The 12803-nt window shown below is 50.3% G+C and overlaps 1 long non-coding RNA gene across 1 annotated transcript; it reads right to left on the bottom strand.

Moving 5' to 3' along the window:
* Positions 1-550: 550 nt before the first annotated feature.
* LOC141222229 (uncharacterized) lies at positions 551-11286 on the bottom strand. The gene is made up of 3 exons (XR_012290071.1): positions 11010-11286; positions 6203-6320; positions 551-877 (listed from the first exon to the last, which is right to left on the bottom strand). It is a non-coding gene; the product is annotated as an uncharacterized lncRNA (long non-coding RNA).
* Between the last annotated feature and the right edge of the window lie 1517 nt (positions 11287-12803).

Below are 12803 nucleotides of genomic sequence, written 5' to 3'. Positions count from 1 at the left end.
CTTCTGCACAACACAACTGATGGTCCCAACCCCATTTATAAGGCAAGAAATCCCACTTATTAAACCTGACAGGGCACACCTGTGAAGTGAAAACCATTTCCGGTGACTACCTCTTGAAGCTCATCAAGAGAATGCCAAGAGCGTGCAAAGCAGTCATCAAAGCAAAAGGTGGTTACTTTGAAGAACCTAGAATATAAGACATATTTTCAGTTGTTTCACACTTTTTTGTTAAGTATACAATTCCACATGTGTTAATTCATAGTTTTGATGCTTTCAGTGTGAAAGTACAATTTTCATAGTCATGAAAATACAGAAAAATCTTTAAATGAGAAGGTGTGTCCAAACTTTTGGTCTGTACTATATAATCAAAAGATGTCAGCAGAACATCGGATGGAGTCAGTTTATTATCTGCAATGGAGCAGCTTAACATTGTATGTACCTTTGACATTGCTATGTAGTCCAAACCATCAGAGCAGTTAAAGACCACACACTGCACGGCCAGCGCCTTGGCCAAATCTTTGGTGGTCTCAGTTTTTCCTGTGTCGGCCGGACCTTCTGGAGCTCCACCAAGATTTAGATAAAAAGCACCGATCTACCAATGAAACATGAAAGAACTGGTATGAAATATCAATAATAATTGCTAATAAGTTTCATGCATCATACAAAAGTCAAAAACATTTCTGAGCATAACCCATCACATCATAGCAGAGTCCGCTAGCATCGGTCAGTGAGCGGAGTGATGACCAGGCGTGGGGAGCTGCCCAGGTACTCATAGGCGGACTTCACATTGCAGTTGATGATTCGCACTCTCGCATTCTCATTCTCCCAGTAATAGCGGAGTTGGGCAAGCCACCGGAAGTCTGTTCATGAGAAACTCCTGAGGAATGTAGGAAAAGATAGTCAACCTCTAAGACACTGCAGAATCACAAGGGAGAGTTTCTAAAGGGAAGGCAAATGCACATACATTATAGGACAAAACTCCTAGTCACCGAATTCTGCTTTTTTCATTTAGTCCCATTGCCCACGGTGTATAATATCCGGACTCTCAGCCCCCAGTTTATAAAATCCGGCCTCTCGCCTCCCCCGGTGTATAACATCCACCCCTCGGCCCTAGTTTAGTATAACATCTCTCCCCTCGCCCCCCCCGCCAGTGTATAAAATCCATCCCCTCAACCCCACTGTATAACATCCAACCCTAAGCGCTCCATTGCATAACATCTGGCCCCCAGGGTATAACATCCGGCCCCCAGCCCCGGTGTATAACATCTGTCCCCTCGCTCCCTCCCCCTGGTGTATAACATCCGGCCTCTCGCCCCCCCGGTGTATAATATCCGTCCCCTCGCCCCCCCCCGCCAGTGTATAAAATCCATCCCCTCAACCCCACTGTATAACATCCAACCCCAAGCCCTTCTTTGCATAATATCCGGCCCCCAGCCCCGGTGTATAACATCTGTCCCCTCGCTCCCTCCCCCTTGTGTATAACATCTGGCCTCTCGCCCCCCCGGTGTATAATATCCGTCCCCTCGCCCCGGTGTATAATATCCGTCCCCCCGGCCCTGGTGTATAATATCCGTCCCCTTGCCCCTGGTGTATAATATCCGTCCCCTCGCCCCTGGTGAATAATATCCGTCCCCTCACACCTGGTGTATAATATCTGTCCCCTCACCCCTGGTGTATAATATCCGTCCCCTCGCCCCGGTGTATAATATCCGTCCCCCCGCCCCTGGTGTATAATATCCGTCCCCACGCCCCCCGGTGTATAATATATGTCCCCTCACCCCTGGTGTATAATATCCGTCCCCTCGCACCTGGTGTATAATATCCGTCCCCTCGCCCCTGGTGTATAATATCCGTCCCCACGCCCCCCGGTGTATAATATCCGTCCTCTCGCCCCGGTGTATAATATCCGTCCCCCCGCCCCTGGTGTATAATATCCGTCCCCTCACCCCTGGTGTATAATATCTGTCCCCTCACCCCTGGTGTATAATATCCGTCCCCTCGCACCTGGTGTATAATATCCGTCCCCTCGCCCCTGGTGTATAATATCCGTCCCCACGCCCCCCGGTGTATAATATCCGTCCTCTCGCCCCGGTGTATAATATCCGTCCCCCCGCCCCTGGTGTATAATATCCGTCCCCTCGCCCCTGGTGTATAATATCCGTCCCCTCACCCCTGGTGAATAATATCCGTCCCCTCGCCCCTGGTGTATAATATCCGTCCCCACGCCCTCCGGTGTATAATATCCGTCCCCTCACCCCGGTATATAATATCCGTCCCCTTGCTCCTCAGTGTATAACATCCAGCCCTCGGACAGTATAACATCTAGCCCCTCGTACCCCTAGGGTATAACATCTGGCCCCTCGGCCTTGTATAACATTAAGACTCTCGCCCCCCACCAGTGTATAACATCAATCCCCACGCCCCCCGGTGTATAATATCCGTCCCCTCACCCCGGTATATAATATCCGTCCCCTCGCACCTGGTGTATAATATCTGTCCCCTCACCCCTGGTGTATAATATCCGTCCCCTCGCACCTGGTGTATAATATCCGTCCCCTCGCCCCTGGTGTATAATATCCGTCCCCTCGCACCTGGTGAATAATATCCGTCCCCTCGCACCTGGTGTATAATATCTGTCCCCTCGCCCCTGGTGTATAATATCCGTCCCCTCGCACCTGGTGAATAATATCCGTCCCCTCGCACCTGGTGTATAATATCTGTCCCCTCACCCCTGGTGTATAATATCCGTCCCCTCGCACCTGGTGTATAATATCCGTCCCCTCGCCCCTGGTGTATAATATCCGTCCCCTCGCACCTGGTGAATAATATCCGTCCCCTCGCACCTGGTGTATAATATCCGTCCCCTCACCCCTGGTGTATAATATCCATCCCCTCGCCCCTGGTGTATAATATCCGTCCCCTCGCCCCTGGTGTATAATATCCGTCCCCTCGCCCCTGGTGTATAATATCCGTCCCCTCGCCCCTGGTGTATAATATCCGTCCCCTCGCACCTGGTGTATAATATCTGTCCCCTCACCCCTGGTGTATAATATCCGTCCCCTCGCACCTGGTGTATAATATCCGTCCCCTCGCCCCTGGTGTATAATATCCGTCCCCTCACCCCGGTATATAATATCCGTCCCCTTGCTCCTCAGTGTATAACATCCAGCCCTCGGACAGTATAACATCTAGCCCCTCGTACCCCTAGGGTATAACATCTGGCCCCTCGGCCTTGTATAACATTAAGACTCTCGCCCCCCACCAGTGTATAACATCAATCCCCACGCCCCCCGGTGTATAACATCCGCCCTCCCATGCTGTGTGCTGTTACTAACATATGACAGAACGGCTGGTGGTGCAGAGCTCTCTGATACCAGCGCGGTCCTGTAATAGGAGCCACCGGGGTAACAAGTCTGGATATTACATTTCTTCCCTCCTAAATCTTCCCCCATCACATGTGAGTGATATTATTAAGGAGTGGAAGGAACTGCAGCACCTCAGGAGACCCCGGAACATTACAGAGCGGGGTCACTGAGTGCTGAGGAGCAGAGGGCAGAACGCTCTCCTGACTCCATAACTGCAGAGTCCAGATCTACTTTGGTAACAACATCACCACAAACACTGCGCCCCCGCCTGGAGCTTTATGGCCAAGCAGCTGCATGCAGCCTTACATCACCAAGCACGATGCCGAGCGTCGGATGGAGTGGTGTGAAGCCGCCACCACAGGACTCTGGAGGAGACCTGTTCTGTGCAGTGACGGATCACACTTCTCTATCTGGCATCTGATGGACGAGTCTGGATTTGGTGAATGCCAGGAGAACGTTACCCTATTAACTGCATTGTGCCCGCTGGGCAGTTTGGTGGTGGAGGTATGGCCTTGTTTTTAGGGGGTGGTCTAGGCCCCTTAGTTCCAGTGAAAAGATATCTTAATGCTTCAGCACAAGACATTTTAAACAATTGTAGCTTCCAACCCTAAGGGAATAGAAGAGCAGAACTGTTTCCCACACGTTCTCAACCTCAACCCCACTAAACACCTTTAGGATGATTAATTAGAACAAATACTGGAGAATGGCAGCATAAATATGTCACCGCCACATAGGGAAGAACAATGTCAGGCACACATCAATTACATTGCCATATGTCTGCTCAGGCTTAGAATGGCTGACCACTCGGAGAATGACATAATACCTACAAAGAAACCGAACAAAAGGTCATTAAAGGAATTGGCATAAAACCCCTTTATTAGTCCATCCATGGTTATAGAACGACACTGCACAGAGGAGGGCGCACACACCATTGATAGAAAATATTACAAACCGCACCTAGGCCATCCAAACCACTGACTATAAAGAAGATCAATTGTGGCAATGAGTCATATACAGGGGATGCCGACACCTACAGATGCCAAAACATTCCTATATAGGGACCACCATCTCAATATGCAGAAATGACTACTGCCCCATAGACGTCATTGTAAGTACACCCCAAGATTGCTTTACTGTGACAAGATCAATTGTGTCCTATGAAAACTCAAAGAAAAGAGGGGGGAACATAACATAGATATGGAAAGAACATAGGAATATGGTGAAATGTATGAAGGTGCTCGGCATACTGAGCTGTGATATCTGTAGAGGGACGGACTCCATATTAACATCCTGGATATGGATTAGAATAGGAGGCCATAAAAGCCCCTGTAGGTGTAATGTGGAGGGGGCACAATACCTTTCTCCATGTAGTGTATAATAAATAGAACATGGTATTGGAAAGTTTGCTGCCAGCCATGATGTTTGCACAAACCTGTTTCGATCATTTCCCTGACCACGTCACGAGCGTGCCCCTCTATGGTGACGAGAGCCCCCAATGTGCTGCGAGTCTGCTGGGACAATTTGCCTCCTCGCAAATTGCTCCAAATACCCAGATGTACCTCTATAAAACCCTGCTACAAACAGCATGGAAAACTCAATGCAGATGGATTAATTTTATGCTGGTATTATGGGAAATCCCATACAATGTCTTCCCTTATTGGTAGATATGACGAGAGTAGAGATGAGCGAATGGATTTGCAGGACTCTGGTCCAACAGTCCGGTCAGTATTCCACGGACGCAGGACCGGAGCCCCGTGAACCGGCATCTCCGGCTCCTCTTTTGATGTCGATGTCATAGTTGTGGTGTGAGGCACAAATGACATCACGCCTGGCCGGCTAATCAAAAGAGGAGCCAGGGATGCCGGCATGTAAGAGGCGGTTAGCAAGGCTCCCATCCAACAGCCACAGACTACTAACCTGCTCTCTTAGACCAAGGTCCTGCAAATTTAGTTGCGCATCTCTAGACAAGATGCATGAATCAATGCAAAATCCCAACAATACTATGGAGCCTTTTGGGTACCTTCAAGATATTGAGCCGCTGTACAACTGCAACCCCCAGGAGAAGACCCATGGGCAAGAACACTACATGGTCTCTTTGCAGTCTAATAACGTACTGTGAAATAAGCTGCTTGCATCTTTGGATGTGAATGTGGGTCCCCTTACCTCTGTTGCACCAATGGTATATCCCCCCCTGGAAACTCCTATAAGCTGCGTCTCTGGGTATGACAGTCTATTAGCAGGAGAACTCATGAAGTCTGTCTATGAATGTAAATATATGTATTTCTCCCAGAAAATTATTACAATTACACGTTTTGTTGTTCACATGTTTATTTAATTTGTGTATATTGGAACAACACAAAAAGAAGATATTAGTCAACAATTTTGGTTCTCAAGTCCTCAGACAGTTCTCTTCTCCTCTTTCTGTTCTCCCTGCTTAGTGTGGCACGTAACAACGCAAAGACTGAGTCAACTTTTCCCCTTTGTATCAGGTTTCAGGTGTGATTTTCATATTGCCCGCACCTTTTACTTGCCACAGGTGACTTTGAACGAGCATCACATGCTTGAAACAAAATTGTTTACCCACAATTTTGGAAAGATGCCAACAATTTTGTCCGACCCATTTATGGGGTTTTGTGTGAAATTATATCCAATTTGCCTTTTTTTGTGTTGTTCCAATACATACAAAGGAAATAAACATGTGTATAACAGAAAATACACATGCAATTTTTTATGGAAAAATACTTCATTTTCTGGAACAACTTCAAGGGTGCCAACACTTCCGGCCATGACTGTTTATAGTGAAGCAACCTTGATCAGTAAAGGAGCTTATGCCGTACCTCCGGGCCACTGTCGATAGCTTCATGCACTTCACTTGTCCAGAACATGAGACACACAGAGCACGACCTGTCCCGGCCATTCCCTCACCCAGTCTTTTCTTGCAGTCGCAGGGTATGCCTTTTAAAAAAGAAAGTTAAATTACGTTGACAGAAGCATTTAAGAGAGGGACAACCTTACTAGTATTATCTAGCAAATTCATTTCTACCGATTGCAGGTAGAAGATCTGCTACCTGGCTCTATTGCAAGAGATACATCATCCACAAATCATTCACTGCCGCCAAATAATCTTATACAAATATAAAAGAACTAGATGGTGGCCCGATTCTAATGCATCGGGTATTCTAGAATAGGTATGCGGCCGACCGAGTGCAATCAGCAGAGCTGTGTTTAAATTTGGCGCCAAAATCGCTGATTGGTCGCGTTCGGCAACCGCGACCAATCAGCAAAGCGGTGTTTAAATTTGGCGGCAATATCGATGATTGGTCGCGGGCGGCGGCCGCGACCAATCAGCGAACCGTGTTAGTGAGGACTGGAGAGCGTGTTTAAATTTGGCACCAAAATCGCTGATTAGTCGCGACCAATCAGCCGAGCGGTGTTTAAATTTGGCGCCAATACTGCTGACTGGTCATGGCCGCCGACCGCGACCAATCAGCAGAGCGATGCAGAGCTGGGTTTAAATTCGGCGCCAAAATCACAGATTGGTCGCCGGCCGCAACCAAACAGCAGAGCATTCTTTAAATTTGGCGCCAAAATCGCTGATTGGTCGAGGCCGGCGACAGTGAACAATCAGCAGAGCGTTGTTTAAATTTGGCGCCAATCTCGCTGATTGGTCGCGGATGGCGGCCGCGACCAATCAGCAGAGCGGCGTTTAAATTTGGTGCCAATCTCGCTGATTGGTCGCGGCTGGCGGCTGCGACCAATCAGCAGTGCGGTGTTTAAATTTGGCACCAAAATCGCTGATTAGTCGCGGCTGGCGGCTGCGACCAATCAGCAGAGCAGGGTTTAAATTTGGCACCAATAATGCTGATGGGTCTTTGCCGGCGACCGCGACCAATCAGCACAGCGGGGTTTACATGTGGCCCCAATGCTGCTGATTGGTCTCGGCCGGTGACCGTGACCAATCAGCAGAGCGTGGTTTAAATTTGGCACCAAAAACGCAGATTGGTCGCGGCCGGTGGTTGCGACCAATCAGCAGAGTGAGGTTTAAATTTGGCGCCAATACTGCTGACTGGTCACGGCCGACAACCGCGACCAATCAGCAGAGCGTTGTTTAAATTTTGCGCCAGTACTGCTGATTGATCTCGGCCAGCGACCGCGATCAATCAGCAGAGCGTTGCTTAAATTTGTCGCCAATCTCGTTGATTGGACGCGTCCGGCGTCCGCGTCCAATCAGCACAGCAGTGTTTAAATGTGGCGGCAAGATCGGTGAATGGTCGCGGCCGCTATTTAAATGTGGCGCCCAAATCGGTGATTGGTTGCGGCAGCGGACGCGACCAATCAGCAGAGCGGTGTTTAACTTTAGCGCCAAGATCACTGATTGGTCGGGTGTGGAGAGCGCGACCAATCAGCGAATCGTATTGGTGAGGAGCGGGGAGCAGAATCGTATTAGAGAGGACAGGGGAGCGCCCCTGCCTGTGCGGCTACTTCCGCTGCGAGAACCCGGGACATGAGCGGGCGCTCGGAGCAGAAGTATCCCGACCCGCAGCGCCGCTCCCCGGTCCTCCCTTCACACCCTAGCCGCTGATGTCCCCACAGTATCCGCAGGGTGTTACAAAGGTCCGGACATTTGTGTTCAAAATTGCTGATTGGTCGCTGGCGCTGCCCGCGACCAATCACCGATTTGGGCGCCAATTTTAAATATCGGCCGCGACCAATCACCGATCTTGGCTCCACATTTAAACACCGCTGTGCTGATTGGTCGCCGACGCTGGGCGCAACCAATCACCGATTTTGGCGCCACATTTAAATTTAAATAGCGGCCGCGACCAATTGGATGTCAGCGCCGCTCCCCGGTCCTCCCTTCACACCCTAGCCGCATGGATGTCAGCGCCGCTGCCTGTGCGGATAGTTCCGCTGCAAGAACCCGGGACATGAGCGGGCGCTCGCAGCAGAAGTATCCGGACTCGCAGCGCCGCTCCCCGGTCCTCCCTTCACACCCTAGCCACTGATGTCCCCACAGTATCCGCATGGTGTTACAAAGGTCAGGACATCTGTGTTAAAAATCGCTGATTGGTCGCTGGCGCTGGCCGCGACCAATCACCGATCTTGGCGGCAAATTCAAACACCGCTGTGCTGATTGGTCGCCGACGCTGTGCGCGACCAATCACCAATTTTGGCGGCACATTTAAATAGCGTCCGCGACCAATCAGTACAGCGGTGTTTAAATGTTGAGCCAAGATCGGTGATTGGTCGCGGCCGATATTTAAATTTGGCGCCTAAATCGGTGATTGGTCGGCGGCAGCGTCAGCGACCAATCAGCGATTTTTAACACAAATGTCCGGACCTTTGTAACACCATGCGGATACTGTGGGGACATCAGCGGCTAGGGTGTGAAGGGAGGACCGGGGAGCGGCGCTGCGGGTCGGGATACTTCTGCTGCGAGCGCCCGCTCATGTCCCGGGTTCTCGGAGCGGAAGTATCCGCACAGGCAGCGGCGCTGACATCCATGCGGCTAGGGCGTGAAGGGAGCACCGGGGAGCGGCGCTGACATCCAATTGGTCGCGGCCGCTATTTAAATGTGCCGCACAAATCGGTGATTGGTCGCCGACTTGGCCCGCAACCAATCACTGATCTTGCGGCCAAAGTTAAACACTACGGTGCTAATTGGTCGCGGACGCTGACAGCGACCAATCACCGATTTGGGCGCCACATTCAAATATCGGCCGCGACCAATCACCGATCTTGGCTCCACATTTAAACACCGCTGTGCTGATTGGTCGCCGACGCTGGGCGCGACCAATCACCGATTTTGGTGCCACATTTAAATAGCGTCCGCGACCAATCCGCACAGCGGTGTTTAAATGTGGAGCCAAGATCGGTGATTGGTCGCGGCCGATATTTGAATGTGGCGCCCAAATCGGTGATTGGTCGCTGTCAGCGTCCGCGACCAATCAGCACCGTAGTGTTTAACTTTTGCGGCAAGATCCGTGATTGGTTGTGGGCCAAGACCGCGACCAATCACCGATTTGTGCGGCACTTTTAAATAGCGTCCGCGACCAATTGGATGTCAGCGCCGCTCCCCGTTCCTCCCTTCACACCCTAGCCGCATGGATGTCAGCGGCGCTGCCTGTGCGGATACTTCCGCTCCGAGAACCCGGGACATGAGCGGGCGCTCGGAGCAGAAGTATCCCGACCCGCAGCGCCGCTCCCCGGTCCTCCCTTCACACCCTAGCCGCTGATGTCCCCACAGTATCCGCATGGTGTTACAAAGGTCCGGACATTTGTGTTAAAAATCGCTGATTGGTCGCTGGCGCTGCCCGCGACCAATCACCGATTTGGGCGCCAAATTTAAATATCGGCCGCGACCAATCACCGATCTTGGCTCCACATTTAAACACCGCTGTGCTGATTGGTCGCGGCTGATATTTAAATTTGGCGCCCAAATCGGTGATTGGTCGCGGGCAGCGCCAGCGACCAATCAGCGATTTTTAACACAAATGTCCGGACCTTTGTAAGACCATGCGGATACAGTGGGGACATCAGCGGCTAGGGTGTGAAGGGAGGACCGGGGAGCGGCGCTGCGAGTCCAGATACTTCTGCTGCGAGCGCCCGCTCATGTCCCAGGTTCTCGGAGCGGAAGTATCCGCACAGGCAGCGCCGCTGACATCCATGCGGCTAGGGTGTGAAGGGAGGACCGGGGAGCGGCGCTGACATCCATGCGGCTAGGGTGTGAAGGGAGGACCGGGGAGTGGCGCTGACATCCAATTGGTCACGGACGCTATTTAAAAGTGCCGCACAAATCGGTGATTGGTCGCTGTCTTGGCCCGCGACCAATGACTGATCTTGGCGCCAAAGTTAAACACTATTGTGCTGATTGGTCGCGGACGCTGACCGCGACCAATCACCGATTTGGGTGCCAAATTGAAATATCGGCCGCGACCAATCACCGATTTTGGCGCCAAATTTAAATATCGGCCGCGACCAATCACCACAGCGGTGTTTAAATGTGGAGCCAAGATCGGTGATTGGTCGCGGGCAGCGTCGGCGACCAATCAGCACAGCGGTGTTTAAGTTTTGCGCTAAGATCAGTGATTGGTCGGGTCCGAAGACCGCGATCAATCATCGAATCGTCTTGGTGAGGACCGGGGAGCGGCGCTGCCTGTGCGGCTACTTCCGCTGCGAGAACCCGGGACATAGCGGGCGCTCACAGCAGAAGTATCCCGACCCGCAGCGCCGCTCCCCGGTCCTCCCTTCCGCATGGAGGTCAGCGACGCCGGCGGTCCTTCCGCTGCTACCGGCCGGGAGATGAGCGCCTCGCGGCGCTCATCTTCCGGCTGCATCTCCATCCCGCAGATGGGTCCGTCGGTCGGGTTCCTTCTGCTGTTGCCGGCCGGGAGATGAGCGCCTTGCGCCGGTCATCTCCCGGCTGCATCGCCGCTCAGCTCCGTCCCGCAGATGAGCCGCTAACGGCCGCCATCTTTTTTTAGAAATCCCCCGGCGCTGATTGGCCGCTGCCGGACCAATGAGCGACGCGGGATTTCCTGGACAGACAGACACACAGACAGACAGACAGACGGGATAAGACGATTATATATATAGACTAGATTAGTTCCAATTAATGCTTTTGGTCTGTAGGTAGATCCGTACCATTCGTGACCGAGCAATAACATCATGCACGCTCCTTAACATGACATCTTCCCCTTGGATGAGCCACTTCTCCACGGCCCCCCGAGCCTCGGAGGTGGAGATGGTCTGGATGAGCTCTACGCGTTCCCCCTCGGTGCTGTACATGGCTTTGATGTCCAGGTTAGGAAGGAGCTCCAGCTTTGCGATGCCTTCAAAGCCCTTCTTTAGATGTGGTTGGACCCGCAGAGGATCTTTAGTCTCAGAGAGAATTTCTAGCATTTCATCGTTGGACAGGAAGAAAAAGCTAAAGCGAAAATGCACAATATGATAAAGATGTCATTAAAGTATTGGGTCAGGCGCCATTTGTATTAGTGTCTATGTGAGAAAATAGAAAAGCAAAGCTTTAAAGTAAAGATTCAGTCCCCATACACATTGGATTAAAATAGTTTAAACCTGACGATTGCAGCAGGACCGGCCTACCCACTGATGTGTATGGGGGTCTCCTGACTCTCCCCCGATAGAGGATGTCAGGGCCAGAAGGATCGGGCAGATGGGATTTCAATACCCGGTCTTTTGGTTCTCAGGGGAGATAACCCGCTGCCGGAGGTGTCCAGTACCGACTTTCTCCTCTCTCCCCATTAAAACCACATGACTGTTCAGCAGAATAGGTGGGAGTCAGGAGAAATAGCCAAATAACCATTCAGACCACGGGTATCTCATATGTCATGCGTATGGTTAGCTTAAAGGGGCTATCCAGCTTTGGGAACTTTTTTTTATTTAACTGAAATGTGTATTCCCATCTCCAGGATTCTACCCCAATATGTAGTATGCGTAATAATAATAATATTAGCAAATACCTCCAATTAGAAGTTTAGTATAGTTCTTCTGATTTGTTTTGTCGCTTACCCCATGTGCAGGGCATTGCAGTAGCTTAGGTTACGACCACTAGCAAATAACTGTCACTATATGAGTGGTCGTAACCATGGATACCGAAGCTACTGCAATGCCTTGCACATGGGGAAAGCGACATAGTGAATCAGAAGAACTATACTACACTTCTAATTGGAGGTATTTGCTAATATTATTATTATTACTACGCCTACTACATATTGGGATAGGATCTTGGAGATGGGAATACCCATTTAATTGCGAGTATTTGCGACAATTCAGTTTCATTAAAAATGTTGCACCGTTAGGCTTTTCGTTTCCTGCACATTCAGCTTTGATGTGATCTGTGGTCATAAATCGGCTAAGAGGAGCTGAAAAAAGACAGATTAAAAATAAGTCCAATAGCCAGCGCAACACAGAGCCAATAGAAGGCAAACAGTGCAAAATTATTAATGAAATCCAATTACAAAAATGATTTCAATGCGTTTAAATAAGAAAAAAAAATATTTAAGGAATATATACAATCATTGCAACAAGTGAAAGGACTATACCGTGGAAAAAAGCCTCTTCTTCTCCAGATAGGCATTCAGCCCTTTCATGATTTTATCCAGAAGCACATTGCTGTCCTGAAGTTTCTCCAGAAGTCCGGTCAGAGAAGTGGCGCTTAAAACCTAAAACAAAGTAGATAGCCCATAAGTAAGATTCCATTATATAGTTATAGAGACTGAAAAAAGGTCACATTCATTGACTATTGTGCCAATAGTTTATATTAAAAGAAAAATTAGAACCTATTTGGATAGAAAATAGAAGATGCGGGAGGCTGGAGTCCAGGCAGTGCGGAGCCCCATAACCCGGGATCCTTGTGATGGAAGCATCAGGACACGGACTCTTGGAAAACATCAATCCTGGATGCAAGATGACCGTGCT

This window comes from Phyllobates terribilis, unplaced genomic scaffold (genome assembly GCF_046119375.1).
Source record: "Phyllobates terribilis strain yellow unplaced genomic scaffold, ASM4611937v1 Scaffold_347__1_contigs__length_1996218, whole genome shotgun sequence".
NCBI lineage: Eukaryota > Metazoa > Chordata > Amphibia > Anura > Dendrobatidae > Phyllobates > Phyllobates terribilis.
Note: the sequence above shows the minus strand (reverse complement) of the source record. Positions and strands in the feature narration are given on the sequence as shown.